This window comes from Sitodiplosis mosellana, unplaced genomic scaffold, assembly GCF_009176505.1.
Source record: "Sitodiplosis mosellana isolate CC-2019 unplaced genomic scaffold, AAFC_SMos_1.0 Smas_scaffold_1, whole genome shotgun sequence".
Taxonomy (NCBI): domain Eukaryota; kingdom Metazoa; phylum Arthropoda; class Insecta; order Diptera; family Cecidomyiidae; genus Sitodiplosis; species Sitodiplosis mosellana.
Genome location: NW_022595244.1, coordinates 19,752,215 through 19,767,957, shown reverse-complemented (window position 1 = coordinate 19,767,957; position 15,743 = coordinate 19,752,215). Strand labels below are relative to the sequence as shown.

The 15,743-nt window shown below is 37.2% G+C and overlaps 1 protein-coding gene across 4 annotated transcripts in view; it reads left to right on the top strand.

Moving 5' to 3' along the window:
- The window catches only part of LOC129580408 (G-protein coupled receptor moody), a 54,230-nt gene that overhangs the window by 1,168 nt on the left and 37,319 nt on the right, over nucleotides 1–15,743 (top strand). Inside the window, exons 1-2 of one of the 4 annotated variants that reach the window (XM_055470813.1) lie at nucleotides 2,165–3,758; nucleotides 3,970–4,963. The exons of 1 other annotated variant lie outside the window; for it this stretch is intronic. The gene's annotated coding sequence lies outside the window, so the exon portion shown is untranslated. Of the gene's footprint in view, nucleotides 1–2,164; nucleotides 3,759–3,890; nucleotides 4,964–15,743 lie in introns of those variants that run through there. 2 more of the 4 variants (XM_055470814.1, XM_055470815.1) reach the window with 2 other exon arrangements.

The following is a 15,743-nucleotide window of genomic DNA, read 5'->3' as shown; positions in this document are numbered from 1 at the left end:
GACGACGACGACGACGACGACGACGACGACGACGACGACGACGACGATAGCAACGCACATTTATTTCCAGACAAAAACCTTAACTTATCAAGCCATGGCAATTCCGCAACCGTGTGCGGTTCGAACGAAGCATGCTCTCTCGCACACAACAATGTACTTCAACGAATTTCGTACACACGATTCAATTGCGGCTTGTGGCTTGAATGCACAAGAAGAAGAAGCAGCAGCAACAATTATAAATTGGCTTTGAATTTTGATAAACTTGTCCGCAGCCAAATTTAGACTGGGTTAATACGATGGAATTTATCACCGGCGAAGATCCATGTGATGTGCATTCTCAAAATATTTCTCACAGCTATTTCAGCAGCCAGACTAAGGTGCCATAAACTAACTCAATGACATCACATTCTTTTCGGTGTGTATGTGTATGTGTTTTATTTCGAAAGTTTATTGTTTACGGAGAACGCAAGTTTTCTGGTTCATTGCTACGATAAATAAGCAATATGCATGGATGCAAAATTATCGTTATTACCATTAAATTTTGAATTATGACCAGTCGATAGATAATAAAAGTGGCAAATGGCGGTCATACTCAAAATAAATAGTTTTAGCTGCAGGCGCACGGTAATTTGTAATACAGTGTTTGTTTACTATACGAAATTTATGTGCTGCAGTAAGTAGTTGCCAATGAGTCATTTGATTGTGTGGTGAGATGAGCTTAGCCCTAACTATAAACAACCAATGTGCTAATACACGTTTGACGTTGCTTCTGAATTACGATGCACAAGCACATACTGGTTGGCCAACGCACAGGTGCGCATATGGTCTTACATCAAGATTTATCGGCACTTTCGAAGAAAATCCGACCGAATACGTTAGAAACTGCCGAGAACGAATATAGTTTTGCTCATTAAACAGTTTATGGGTCAAACTACGAATGGCAGGCAACAAAGTCCATTAAGGTGACTCAGGCATAAAAAAAAACCATTTTGTCATTTGAAAAAACAAACGCCTGAATGTAGGCAAAATGGAATGAAAATTTTGTCGCTCTTTTCATGTTGAATACACAATTCACAGAATTCACACCAATCCATTGTATCTTAACATCGTTATGTGTCAACGTTTCAAGAACAAAGTTATCAGTTATCAAATCAACAAAAACACTTTCTTGATTGCTGACGTGAAGATTCCATTTATATGTATTATGCAAAACAACACGTAGATTCGACCTATGTCTTCCACCCAAATTTCCTTCTGTCCGTTTTTTTTTCTCTTCAAAGTGAATATCTGTACCGTGAACCGATGGAAATAGCATTCAATCGATGAAACTGTGTAACCTAAAATGGAATATTTGCTGAACCTACCCGCACTGATACACATGAGTGAGCCAAAAGTGATATCTCTGTGTGTTTATTTACTTGTTTCTAGCGGGCAAATCGTCACTGACAGCCCCTGGAAATTGCTCGCCTTGGTTCGAGACTGAAATTGAATCGAATGTTTTCGAAAATTCATTTTCATTTGCTCGATTCTCGAGCATGTTGATGTTTCCCATCAATTTTCATTGGACATTTTAATGCATAGACACACTTTGCATCGATTATCGCAAATTCGTGTATAAATCTCAATTTTATATCTTATTAAACGATGGGATTACAAGCTTTCTGCATTCAATCGCATCCGAGTTCGAGCCGTGAATGTGTCAATATACATGAATTACTGATGTATAATTGGTCGAAAACCTTGGAACAAACCGCAAGATTTTCCAAATCAGTTGCTCACAACAGAGTTTGGTGTTCGGTGCGGTTTTTGGGATGTGCTTCTACTAAATACCCATCTGAATTTCCAATTAATTCGTATGCTTGTCATTTCAGCATCTAATTATTCAGCATAAACCACTTGAACTGATGCAACTAAGATACTCTCTCGCTCTCTCTCTGCATTCAACGAGAAATTCTCGCAAGAATGTTTTCATTCGGTATCATGGGAGTAAAGAAAAATTGCTTCAAATACAATTAGTCGCGTTTATTTTTTGACATTTTCAGTTAATAAATTTAATATCCTTTGAGTAGATCAAAAGTTGACAATCAAATTAAATAAATTCGGTGTTCAAGTTTAAACGAGATTCGTGATTTTCTTTCGAATCGAGTAAACGCTTTTTCGTAAGCGATTCCCCTGATTGTTGCTCACAGTAGCTCCATTTCTTCGCGTTGCTATGACAATAAGCGAAGGAGAAACAATTCTCCAAGTCGCAATAGATATTGGCTTAACATAGGTTCAATGTGCACTCCACAGCCGGCTTCTATCGCAATGGAATTGATAAGAAATCAAATGTGCTCATTCACACACACTAACGCACAAACCGTCTCTCATTCGGACTGGTGCCGGTTTCTCCTCTGTACAGACGATACAGGGATAAACAAAACGCACAGCACTGAGAACATGCATGGAGAGAGAGAGAGAGAGAGAGAGAGAGAGAGAGAGATAGAGAGAGAGTGTAGTACACTTTGGACGGACTGAACCAAACTGAGTGTCGAGTGTAGCGTGTGTAATTTTCATGCGAGAGAATACAAGGGAAATTGCTCACAGTGGAACGAAATATAAAAACATTTGCCATCGTTCAAACCGTTTCAGTTGATTTGGATGAGCTGAAGTGTTCACATCGCACACACAGCTTTCGTAACGTTCGATACTAACTACGACGAAAGTACTCGCGTTCGCTCCAACTATTATATCCCAGCAAAGTGATAAGAGTCCACAGAGACAGAGACAACGACGAGCGAAAGAGAGCAAAGTGATAACGACGTCGTATCTTTTGCCAGTAAAATAAAAACCGAACGCCGACAATTCTGCAAGTAAAATAAATTCTGAGCATCGTTTGAATTGTAAATAAAGGAAAATGTGTTTACGATCAAAATAGCTACGATATTAGTCAGATGCGAAGCGCACGACTGTGTCTCGCGGCATGTATCTCTGTGTGAGATAGATGCAAGTTTTATTCATTTCAATTGGCTGATTCATGTGCGCGACAAAAGTAGCATATTAAAAAACCAAAGACTATAATTCAATTTCTTTCGCAACACAATTTTTTTCCCTCTTTCATTGCTGCGTACCGTTTGCCAAAGTGAATTTCTCAGCACATGCATAAATTAATACCTAATAACGCGTTGAGAACGTCAATAGCACCGACCAAACAACTGACTCAGAAAAAGCAAACAGAGAGAAAAGAGCCACGATGAAAAATGAACGCGTGCACTCCAATAATGATAGAGTTGCATGGCGCGTATAAATCACGGCCCAATAGAAAATGAACAATTGTAAAATGATAGTGCGACGATGAAAATGTTCAAGTGAGGGAAAAAAAAAATCGACCAGGACAGTGAAACGAACTATTGCACACAGCACGTGCGGCGAAATTTAATTCACTCAAGAAATTAAATGCTTGTAACTGCAGAAGGAAAAAACTGAGAGAGGAAGAGAACGAGAAAACACCACCGAGAGAAAAACAAACACCATTGAGAAAAAAATAAGCGACTCTACAAGTTTATCCTGATTTGATGTGTTTCATTTTTCTGTTTCGCTTATAGAATTTTCTCTGTGTACGTGCAGTAGAAAAAGAGAGAGAGAGAGAGAGAGAGAGTGATGTGTTTGTCCGAATGCCCGAGAAAATAAATATTGAGCGGAAAATGCTTTTTCTCAGAACATCAAACTTAAATATACAGCAGACATTGTAAACGGCGACGGCTGCAAAAGCAACACAAGTAATAACAGAATTATGTATTTCAATTTTCATTGTTAGTCAAGCGCTCAAAGGCGATTTAAAAAAAAAGGCGTTTGAAATATTTTTTCTTTCTCCTACTCTTTACACGCTCACTCTTTCCGTCGTCATCAAGCGAGATTTCATTTTCACAAACAGCTTTGACCACTTTGAAACGTATTCAATTTTACATAAATACTGATTTACATTTACAGTAGCAACGAATGAAAAAATAAGAGCGAAGAAGCTGGTGAATGTCATTTTACTAGTGCTACACACACTATTTACACACTCTCCAACCAAGCAGCTTATTATTGTGCTCGACGATTTAAAGTAGAAAAGAGAGAGAGACTGAAGAGAAAATAAACACTACCCATTTTGTCAACATATTCGGTGCACATGGATGCATAAGGACGAGCTTGTATGAAATTTTGTTGTTATTGTTGTTGTCGTGGCGCTTGTCACAAAAATTTCAATTACATGCGAATTCCATTTTCACTCTGCAAGAGTTAATCGAAATAGTGCATGCAAAGCGATCATTTCCATTTGATATTGTACCAAGTGAAGCGGAAAAATTAATTCTGCTGTTGCTCGTGCAGTATTCAAAGGATAGAAAGAAAAAATACAGAGGAAAAAAACAGTTTCAATAATAAACAATGTGCAATGCAATTCACACAACACACAGAGAATGTCGTGTCTGTGAAATATTACGAATGCCAAGAACATTCCGACGCACTTGAATTTACCGCCAAGAAAAAAGCAACAACAAACTATACATTGCTTTAAATTGTGTGTTACTAAAACAACACTTGAACATTCATTTGATGCACACACACACACACACACACACATACACTGAATCGGCAGCTAAAATCCAACTGTACAAACCAAACCACTGACACTTTAAACGTAAATTCGTGGCATCTAATTTGCAATTCGAATATTTCACAAAGATATTGTGAATGGCAAAACGTACAACTTATAAACAATTGCAATTTTCGAAATCAAAGTGGTGCTTCAGAGACTTCACAACTGATTCATCGGGAAAATTAACAGGCACACATGCTTAGACATCGTATTGATGTGATTTGCCAGCAATATAAAATATTCGTGCACTGCCAACAAATAATCAAATATCGCACGGACGTCTTCTTCATCTGTACAACGCCCAATCCTGCATCCACGCGTCAAACTTATAGGTCTCATCTGGTAAGTTAGAATCAATTTTTTTTCTTCTAAATATCAAATTTAGAAAGTAGTTTCGCCTGTTTTCATATTTCCATCGGTGTTAATGATGCGATAGCTATTTCCTGAGCATCGGCGCACTCGTTTATCGAATTTACTGTTTGTGGGTAGCTTTTAAAGTTCATGAATTCTCTAAATAAAACCTTGAAATCTCTAAGCTTGTTTGATGTGACTTGGGAACTGTTTCTCAATGGAAGCGCACAATTGAGAAGCATATAAAGAGGAGGATCTAACGTGCTCTTCAGGTGAAAAACCACAAGTACAATTTTATATAGCAGAAACACACCATAGATATTCCAATTTCTATTTCAATATTTTCTTTCCTCCTTACTTTTGGGGGAAGCAACAGCCTCCCTTCGATTTGCCTTCTCAATTCTCCTCTTCCATTGCGTCATATTTTATAAAAATAGCGACGTCAAAAAAAACATACAAGAATAAAATTGAAATAAAAAAAAAACTTTGATGGGGGGAACGAACCAATTCAATGTTTCTCTAGTTCACACCGATGAGTTTCTATATTTTTGGCTGGCGTGGGAAATGAAAAATCCAAAAAGTACATACGTGCTTGTAATCGAATTGGCGCCTTCACCTTTTTGTATCGATAATTTTTGAGCTGCTGCTATTTTTCCGTGATTTCTTTTCATTAATAAATTTTTTGTAAGTTTTTTTCCTTCTGAAAACCGGAAGCATTTGAGTGAAATAGGTTTTTTTTTTTGTTCCTGGTGAATTCCATTTATTTTTGTTATTAAATCACATATGTATACGGTTCTAGCAATTTTGGTAGGTTAAGCAATTTCCTTCTAAAATCATCCAGATTTGAGTTCAAAGAGTATGAGAGATATTATTATTCGAGCAACACGTTGAAAGCGTTCCATGTGCCATATCAAAATGTATTGTTGCCTGGCAACAATAGCAGCGTAGACTTTATTTTTATCTAGTTTTCCAATGAAACGTGAGCAAAACATTGGATTTTTTTTTTCGATTATCCCTTTCTCCAAAACAACGGATGCAAAATGAAAAATTTAATACGTTATTGGATGATAGAACAATGACAAGAGATCTAACGTGCTCAACTGCAATCAAGCGCGATAATAACACAACCGTGGAACATGACGCGTGCCAAATGTCTTTGGTCCCATACACACAACAACACTTTCTTATAATTCCTTGTTCGCATGACATTTGATTCGTATATTTATCGAAGTCCTGGTGTAATTTTGTATCTAAGGAACAGAAAGAAATCTGTTCTAAGTAGTAGCGCTGTGCAAGAGGGAAATGAACATGTTGTAATTTTTCTTCGTTCGCTGTGAATATGAATGGTGCAAATTTGTTGGCAATAAATATTAATGAACCTCATAAAATTGTTACATATTCGTTCAGCAAGGAATAAAACGGCTTGGGAAAACAAGCAAATGAATCGGGCGCAGAGCGTGTCTTATACAGAATTCAATCGTTTCCTAACTACAAACATACACACAGAGACTGTTTTGTGTTCGTGTGCCAATTTTCGATCAAAGCCAACTCCGACGCAAACAATGCAAACTCGAATGGTGGATATAAATCATTTTGCTTGTAATCGATTGCTGATTGAATCCAATTGATTTCATTTATGTAAAATACAATAAAAAAAAGTATAAACCAACAAAAAAATTTTTTTTTCGCCAGCAACGCTCAACCCACACTCGATTCGGTGCTTATAAATAGCATCAATCGGATGCTAAATTTAAACGTGTTTTATCACACGGCTTGGAAAATTTGGAATTGCATCCATTACTCAGGCGATAATTCATCGATAGCAGTCAACAAAACACTCGTTGTATTACACAGTCAAGTTGAAGAAATGAGTGAATATTCGGATTTCAATTGTAGACTTTGAGCGTTTTTTATTCGCTCGTGTGCGCCCTGCAAAAGTTTTACGGTAATTTTCCACCCACGCTCTTAGAAATCGTTCAATCCAATTTGGGTTTTGGTACATCATGTCATGCACAGCGTTGCCGGTGTAACAATGAAGAATGATTTTCTGTTTTTTTTTTTTGCTTTTTGCACTTGTTGTCCGTGAAATATGAGGCCGTTATTGGAAGAAAAAAAAGATTGATGAATGGTTGCCATGTGCTAATCATTTGCGTACGTTTTTTTTCGTACTGTGCTCTAGCAAAGTTATTCAGCGTATATTGTAGCGCACACAGAAAAAAAGACGATCCGATAATCCTAAATGAATCTAGCGACTCGAAAACTTCCTCAACGTGTTCTCAGGTTACCCCATTTTTTCTTGGTTTACTTCGTTCGTTTTGCACAATTCGCTTGACACCTGTGGATTTAATGGGAAAAAAAAGCCGAAAAATTACTCTGAACTTGTGCTGCCATTGAATCCAATCCAAAAGTCAATGATTGTATTATATGCCACAATTTAAACCTTTGAATTTTCCTATTTCACATCGATGCTTTTTGTGGAGTTCGTTTTGTTCGACACATACAAACGATGACAAAAGCACGAATGCTGATCCGATTAAGGAGATATTCGATTCGGATTTTGGCTGTTTCAATCAGAGAGAAAAGGGACTTAGCGTTCACACCTCCATTCAAACCGAAAACACTTGGGCATTCATTTTTGGTGCTTTTTGTTCAATGTGATCATAGATAATTCGATTGACGATGGCGCTTTTTTGATGTCTTTTGTAACCAATCAGTGAATCAAGTGGAAAAAATGTTGATTATACGCGATCAATCATTCATTGCACACGTATCGATTTCGGAACAGAAAGGACGAAAGGAAGAACACCTTCACAGGTAATTGAATAAAGGAGGATGCCTCATTCACAACCTTTTTTTGTATTGTCAGACCACGTTGCGAAAGAATCTGCAATTTTGTCTAATTTCAAAAGAGAAACGCAGAAGTACACTCAATCGACGTACGATGATGTAATCGTCTTCATCGTTGATAAGCTTCGTTGCTCTCATTAAGTTTTAATTCTCTAGTGCTTCAGGTTCCAGTCAAGTTCATCCCAATGAATGCCATCAACTTTCAATGCTAATCAATGAACAACGCAGTGGAATTGGCGCATCTGTTTTATATCGTCGTCGTCGTCGGTCGATTTTAACAAGAGCTGCAGATAAATTAGATTTACTTCTAATTTTACAGTCCATGGAACTTTATTATTCACCTTCTTCATATTTGTTTGAGCATTTTCTTGCATGCGTTTGTGTCTCAAGACGCCTGAGTGAATTGATTTTTTGTTGGTGTAGATAAGGGACCGCTTCAAGGTGCCATAAATGAAGTGCGAATGCGATGGAAACCGTTGACAAGGGTGAGTGCGCGCGGTTGGGTGGAATAGAAAAAAAATACCGAAAGCACATTTTTTTATTCACAAAGGAAATTGTTTGCAATTTCTTTCAACATGCCGCTCGATATTTCTTCGTTTGACTCGTGTTACCCGAGCTTGAATTGGGCCCTCACGCACATCGTATCCTATCTGCCCGGCTGGATCTCTGAATTTGTCATATTTTCTTTCGGTCGACGTGTACAACATTTCGAATTTTCACTATTGCGAGAGTCCTTCAATTGCTGACAGCATCCGCACGCACATAAAGTCATATCAGTATTGCTGTCCCAACAGAAAAATGAACACGGATTTTTTTTTAATCGGATAATTTCTTTTCTCGTTTGTCGAATATAAACGGTTCTTTTTCCCTTTTCGTACGTGCTACGCACATTTATGCATATGGCTCTTGTTTTTGATCGGTTCAATGCTCTTTGTCACAGGCGCACGAACAATTTGAAATATACGCAAACACAAATCCGAATCGGGTGGGTTTTCCGCACAATTCAACAATCGATCCTTATCCCCATTCCATTGAGCTACAATGGCTGTGGAACATTTTAGCTCGACCTATTCTCACTGTGCAGTAAACTAAGCATCTCGTTTACACTTTGAATACGCCGAATATTTCGAAAATCACAAGACCGAAGCTCTTGATTACCGAAATGGTTAGAATCAATGCTAAATTTGGCTAAGCGATGCCAGAACAATTTCGAATTCCTGAGAAATCATTTATTCAAATATTCGGCAATTTATTTCCACATCGGCATAGGCTTTGGAATGTGCCTTGTGGCCATGGACGCGTGATAAAACCTACCCAACGGAATAGACTTCTTTGTCCATTCCTCTCTCTGTCTTATCGCTACAGATTAATGCTAACCAATTTTAATTGCTTTTTCCGTTGGCCAACAACATCAATTCTGATTTTAGATAGATTCATTTAAATTTGGAAGACGACTCATTCGAAAAGATTGACACCAAAAAACTAATTTCATCCATAATATTCGATTTGTGGAAGATATCTAAAAATAACCATAGAATAAAATGAGATGGAAAAAATAGTCCAAATGTCGGTGATCACTTTTTCATTTGCTTATAACCTATCGAAATCGATCGATTGACTTGAATTTCGATAGCATTATGTACACGAACTTCGATTGCAAAGTTTGAAAATGAATTTCCTCTTTTGTTGATAAGAATCAATGAACTTTCTTGTGTCCGTTTTTGATTGGAGAAATTCAATTTGGGCACATCTTCGACAGAATCCCATATCAGTGGTTGACAGTTCGAAAACTCATTAAATATTATCATGCATAATAAGTCTCATAAGACCGGTTTAATTTAGAATGCATGCTGAAATCACGTGAGGTTTTTACAAGGCACACAACTTGATTTGCATAAATTTCATTTTCCAAGACAATTATACGACATTGGGTCAGTCATGATCTTGTGATTTAAATTGTCAAAGACATTATTTTGATTGATGCGCACTTCGGAGTCAACAGACTTTCCACGAGTCAAACGAAAATTTAATTTTAATTCAAAGCTCATGACAAAAGCAGTGGTTCAGCCATGAAAGAGAATGCCAATCAAAAGCAGTTTGGCCTCATGCTAATATATCCATTATTCATGTTCAATTTTCTTGCAACAGGTAACTTCATTTGCACTGTTTTAACGTCGACTGGTAAAGAAACTGCGTCGTTGTCATCTTGATAAAGAGCTTAAGCAGAAGAATTAAAGTGCATGCGAGCATAAATAAGCTCATCCAAGCCAGCATAAAGAAGCTGATCCAAGCCAGGGATATAAGGATATAAAACATTTTCTATGTCATACGCACAGAACTTTTAAACTCCATAAATTTTGATTTCGTTCGAGGAAAAATGAGTCCAATATTTACATACACGGCATGTGTATGTTTCGTCTCTACGCGCAAATCGAATTATTGCGACAAACTGTCTCCAATTCGTAATGTAAATAGTTTTATTTATTTTTTTCACGTGTAAACAACTTACAGGTTAATTTGCGTTTTATGTAAATCAATAAATTTCCTTGTCGAAGCGATTTCTCTCTGCAGCGATCTCTTTTATTCTCGTTCTCATTCTTGTTTTTATGTCGTTCGTAAATCTCATTTATACAGATGTTACGCTGCTTTGCTATGCACATAACAAGACTGTTTTTTTTGTGTCCTCTCTCTCTGCTTCTCCTTTGTGTACTCATGATCCTAGAGCTGCACAATGCACAAATATAAGAAAGTGTGTATGTGTGAATGCTTTTTTTTCTATATCTCGTTCGACTTTCGTTTTTCGCTCGCTCATTACACCCAGTGGAATACAATTTGTACAATAGTACGAAAACCGATGACACATTTCACGAAATGAACGACGAAAACAATGACGATGAGGAGCAGAGGAACAAAAAATGCTAAGCATCGACGCGGCAACAACAGTCGAAAGAATTATTGTACAAAAAGTACTAACGACATCGAAAATAAACGAGCTACGAATAAAATTACCAGTGGCGAGAGAACAAACAACGAATGGCGAGTCAAGAATAGAGCGACGAGAGTGCAGAAAGAAATGTGTGTAGAACAGGGTCATACGTAGCATATGGGCACATGTAAAAGTAGAAGCAAACTTTCAAAGCGATTTACGGCGGCTAGCTATAGCACTGTGATATCCGCTTTGCGTATGTATGTACGACTAGCAGCAGCAGCAGCAACGGTAGCAGTGAAAACAGGATTTGTTAAAGCGACACACGGGATTATTTGTTTAAATTTGTGCACAAAATGTAAGTCAGTGAATTGTGCCGTGCACGCAAAGTGAATATTTGAGTAAAACATTGTGAAATCAGCCGGCCGGAAATTTAGCGCATGCAAAGCGACCAACTAATTTTTTTACAAAATGCGAGATAATGTACCGTATCGAATTTTTTCCTGGTCGCTATCCTCCAAAGGATTGCGCTGCCATTTATCATGTGCAGCCCTTCGCTTTAAGCGAAATTTGAATGGACCAAACTGAATTAAACGATTGGTGAATTTTCCACAAGTATTTTGTAGACTTCCAGTATACCTGTTACATTGATGTCGTTGACCAACCGCACACGCTCAAACAAAACGAATAAAACAAAAACATGGAGATAAGTGAAAAACAACAAAGAACTGGAGCCACAAAACTTTTTCAATGTATACCAATGCTAGAAATTATGGTGGAAAAAATCCATTGTGCGCGGCACTGTCATTTGTTCACAGTGTCACACAAAACTTTTAATAGATTTCCAAAGGATAATAAAATAATAATAGAAAAAGTAGGAAAAAAAACCGAAAACTAGCTGGCGAACTGAATAGGGAAAAAATTGAAAAAAAAAGGTCAAACATAACAAATAGTCGTCTCAATATTCGATTTATATCTCATGTTTATGTACGCATGTGAGTAGGCGACTGGTCGTGCATATCAGAAACCTAACATAACCGAGTGATAATAAAAAAGGGGAAATGTGTCAACTTGTTAGGAAAATTGAATTCGAAATCAAAACAAATGGTTTTGCGGGAAATCTTACGATACAAGAAATCCAATTGAAGGAAAATATCACATGGCAAATAACATAATAAGAGACTCAAAAGTCAAAGGTCTCACGTATCTCTCTTTCTCACTCCCATTACCGCATTGTGTGTGTGTGTAACAATAGAATCGCATGAAAAATAAAACCCCGAAACAAACTATAGAAATGTGCAAATAAATAACAATAAATAATCGTCGTGCCTTTTATCAGACATTTGATTTCTCTGTCGCTGGAGACACGACGCAAGGCTAACATTTGCACATGCTAAACGCGTTCACCCAATGGCATGATGGGGCTTGTAATTTGATTCACAAAACCAAATACACAGAATAATTCACTGTGTGTTTGCTTAACGTATGTGACTTTAATGGCATTCTCAATGCGAAAAACGTACACTCAATCCCACATTGAGAAGAAGATTCACTCACTCCTTCGCGCTCTCTTTGCATCGCCGTCGAAGCGAGAAAAACTTGGATTATTATCAGCGAAATTTTCACATTGCTTACTGCATACCGAAGCACATTCATCGTACAAAACGAACAAGTCTATTTAGCAATGAATTCGAAGAATGGAAAAATTGGCATAAAGACATATTTAGATGAAAATTACCGAATCAAATAAATGCACCGTCATAAAGGAGTCGACGGGAAATTCGCAAATATTTGATATCTTGTCTCTTCAATTTCCACGAATGAATGAAAGAATGGAAGCGAACGAACGAACGAGCAACCAGTGCAATTGGAATACAATGTGCAACGCTGTATATCGTTGTGTTCGCCATTTCCGTGTCGTTCACATCACCAATTTTCAATTCGCATTTCCATTGAGAAAAGAATATTATTTTATTTACTCATTTCTTATTTCGCATCCCTTTGTAGTATATTGCCATCGAATTGCAATCCCATTATTCTTCTCGAAAGTCGTACAAACAAAGAAGAGCAGAAAAAAAATGAAAACGACTGAAAAGAAGACGCATCTCGTTACGAAGAAAATTTATAAATTTGTGGATTGTGCCGTTGCGGCAGGTTATTTATTACTGGAAATCTGAAATGAGAGATTAATATTACAAATGAGTAGCAAAACAACAAAGGAAAAAACAGTAACAACACATGAACGGCATTTCTGGGAGGTCGTAATCATTTAAATGATCATTTCGTGGCTGCTCCAAAGTAAATCATAAGTAAGCGCATCCTTTTTTTTCGGAATGTCTATCATCGTGAATGGCCGAAAGAAGATCTAGACACATTTCCCTGATTTATGGTACATTACATGTAATGCCAACACACATTTTCCTCTTTTTCACCATTTGAATGTTTCGTTCTTTGTGCGAATCGCCAAAAAATATGAGTCACAATGGTGTTTCCGCGTAGTTGTTTTTCTTTTTCTCTTCGCCTTTTTATCACATTCACGTCTGTTCCCCACTTCGAGACGAATATGTAAGAGATTCGGTTGTTGTTTTTGCTGCTGCTGCGTATGCTTGTGTCTTGATAACAATTAAATTATTACCAGAGGTCTTTGTACTCTATGCCGAAATTAAATTCTTGAGTATTGCGTGAGCGCAAAGATGTAACAAAATATTTTTTTTTTATTTTTGCGATTATATTGTGAATCATATTTTTTTTTCATTTTATCGGACTAGTCACCGTGAAGTTGATAAGTGAATGAATTTGTTTCGACGCGATGCCGGAAAGGCAATACAAAACGAAAAGACGTTGATATGCTGTTTCTGTTTGATAAGAAAAATAAATGCAAATTAGCTGATGTTTGATATTTACAGAATTTGTGCGCTGACGAGCGTCATTATGAGGCTGTCGTCTTTTGTTACAAATAAACAATTCGCAATATCGTCTTCCCTCTCCCTCTTCAATGCAAAGCCATTATTCACATCGAAAGGTGTTTATTTAAAATGGAATCCGTTTGAAAAACAGGCTTCGTGCTTGGTTCAATGCGAAACCAGTTGTTGTGATGCTTCGATTGTGTGTGACGTACGCGATCAGTCAAGTAAAAAGTGTTTATCTACGTAAATTCAGTTGCAAAACATAAACCGGCTGATGTAAACAGAGCGTATAAAATTTCGATCGTAAGCAAAGTTTGAATTAAACTTGGAGCAAAATCCACGTTTTTCCGCGCCAAATCCATAAACAAAGCAGTCAAATGAAATGTAATTACACTTAATCGTTTGTAAACAGTTGATCGAATTAGTCAGGCAAAAATGAGAGAGAGAGAGAGAGAGAGAGCGAAACAAAAATGAATGACTCCTCTAAACTTCGGAACGAAATTTATTGGAAACGTTTTTCCGATCAATTTCCATCACTGTACGGCCATGTGGCTTGTGCCCTATCGAAACGAGTTCAACTCTCAAAAATCACTTTGTTATCTCGTTGCGTTCGCTTCTCAGTGTCAACGTCGAGTCGAATGCAAAGAGCAAGTGAGCAAGAGCAAGCAATCGCTGCTGAGGGTAACTTCAAAGTAATAACGAAACAGATGACAACGACTGAAATTACTTTCAAGTGATTATGCCATTGTTTATGGTTATTGCTTCGGAGTTTCTCACATTTTGTCAGAAACTTATCGCAAGAATAGTTTTTTTTTCCCAATCTTCATCTGTCGGTGCATGATTTTCCACTTTCGGTGTGGTTGGCTCGTTCAATTATACATTGCCGTTGTTATCATAATTTAGAAAAAAAAAAATCGACAGTAATTGTCTTATCTTTTATTTAAAAAAACTACTACATTGTTGATGTATTACAGCCAGGGTTTGTATGCGGCAGACACACACACACACGCAAGTCGACTGCGGTTGCATGCACCACCATTATTTATTATCGTAAAAAGTTCATTTTATTAATTTTGTTATTGGATGTGTTTGCTTAGCGTTCGTTTTACGACACAATCTGATTCGTAGTAAAAATGGCATCGAGTCGTTCGTTCATTCGTTCCATTGAGCATTTCACATCCGCCGCTCAATTTATCGATGCATGGCAAATAGACTAATCGCTCGTTTGGAATTTTCATTTGCTCGACAGCACTTAATTGCATTCGAGCTACGCTGATAAGTAGCGATTATGGTGTTGAAACTATTGGGTAGATTGAACGCAATGCAATTGACGATTACTCGAAATATACACATACAAATTTGACACCACAGAAAAACTGAATCGTATAAAAACAATTTCCTCATAAAATAGATAACGACACATAGAAAATTGGAATCACCATCGCTCACAGTTGATGTGTGTTATTTCAACAATTAGAAGCAACTATATCATTGTCTTTTTCTATCTTATTCTGACACCCGGAGAACCAGACACAAACAAAGCAAACTCTTCCAATTTTCTTCAGAGATTGGGTGGTTTTTGAATTTATGGGATAATTGCATGATGATTTAGTTTTCGTCTCTTTGAGTTTAAAAAAAAAAATGCGTTTATTTATAGTTATGGTGGTTTTTACAGTTATTCTTTTTGCTATTATCCTCTTCCATTCAGTTTGACATGCATGAGGGCGAGATAAAGTAAATTCTGGCAACACAAGAATACAAAAGAGGAGAGACAGAGAAATACTCTCGGAATAATCGACAATAAAAGTCTTGTAGACGATTGCGTCTATGCGAAGAATGCACATTAAAGATTGTCATGTGAGCAAGTGTTAAAGATGCTTTGTGGTTTATTTAAATCGCATTGTGTCCGCATATATATCCTTTGTGCAAGCGTCTGACAAGGAATAGAGTGTCTGTTTTGTTACTACATTGACTATATCGACTGGAACGACACTTTTGAAATGCATTTAATCGGGAATCTTTTTGTCATCCACCAAACAGACAAATAAACACATCGTTTATTCATAACGGGACAAGACTGTGTTGTTGTTGT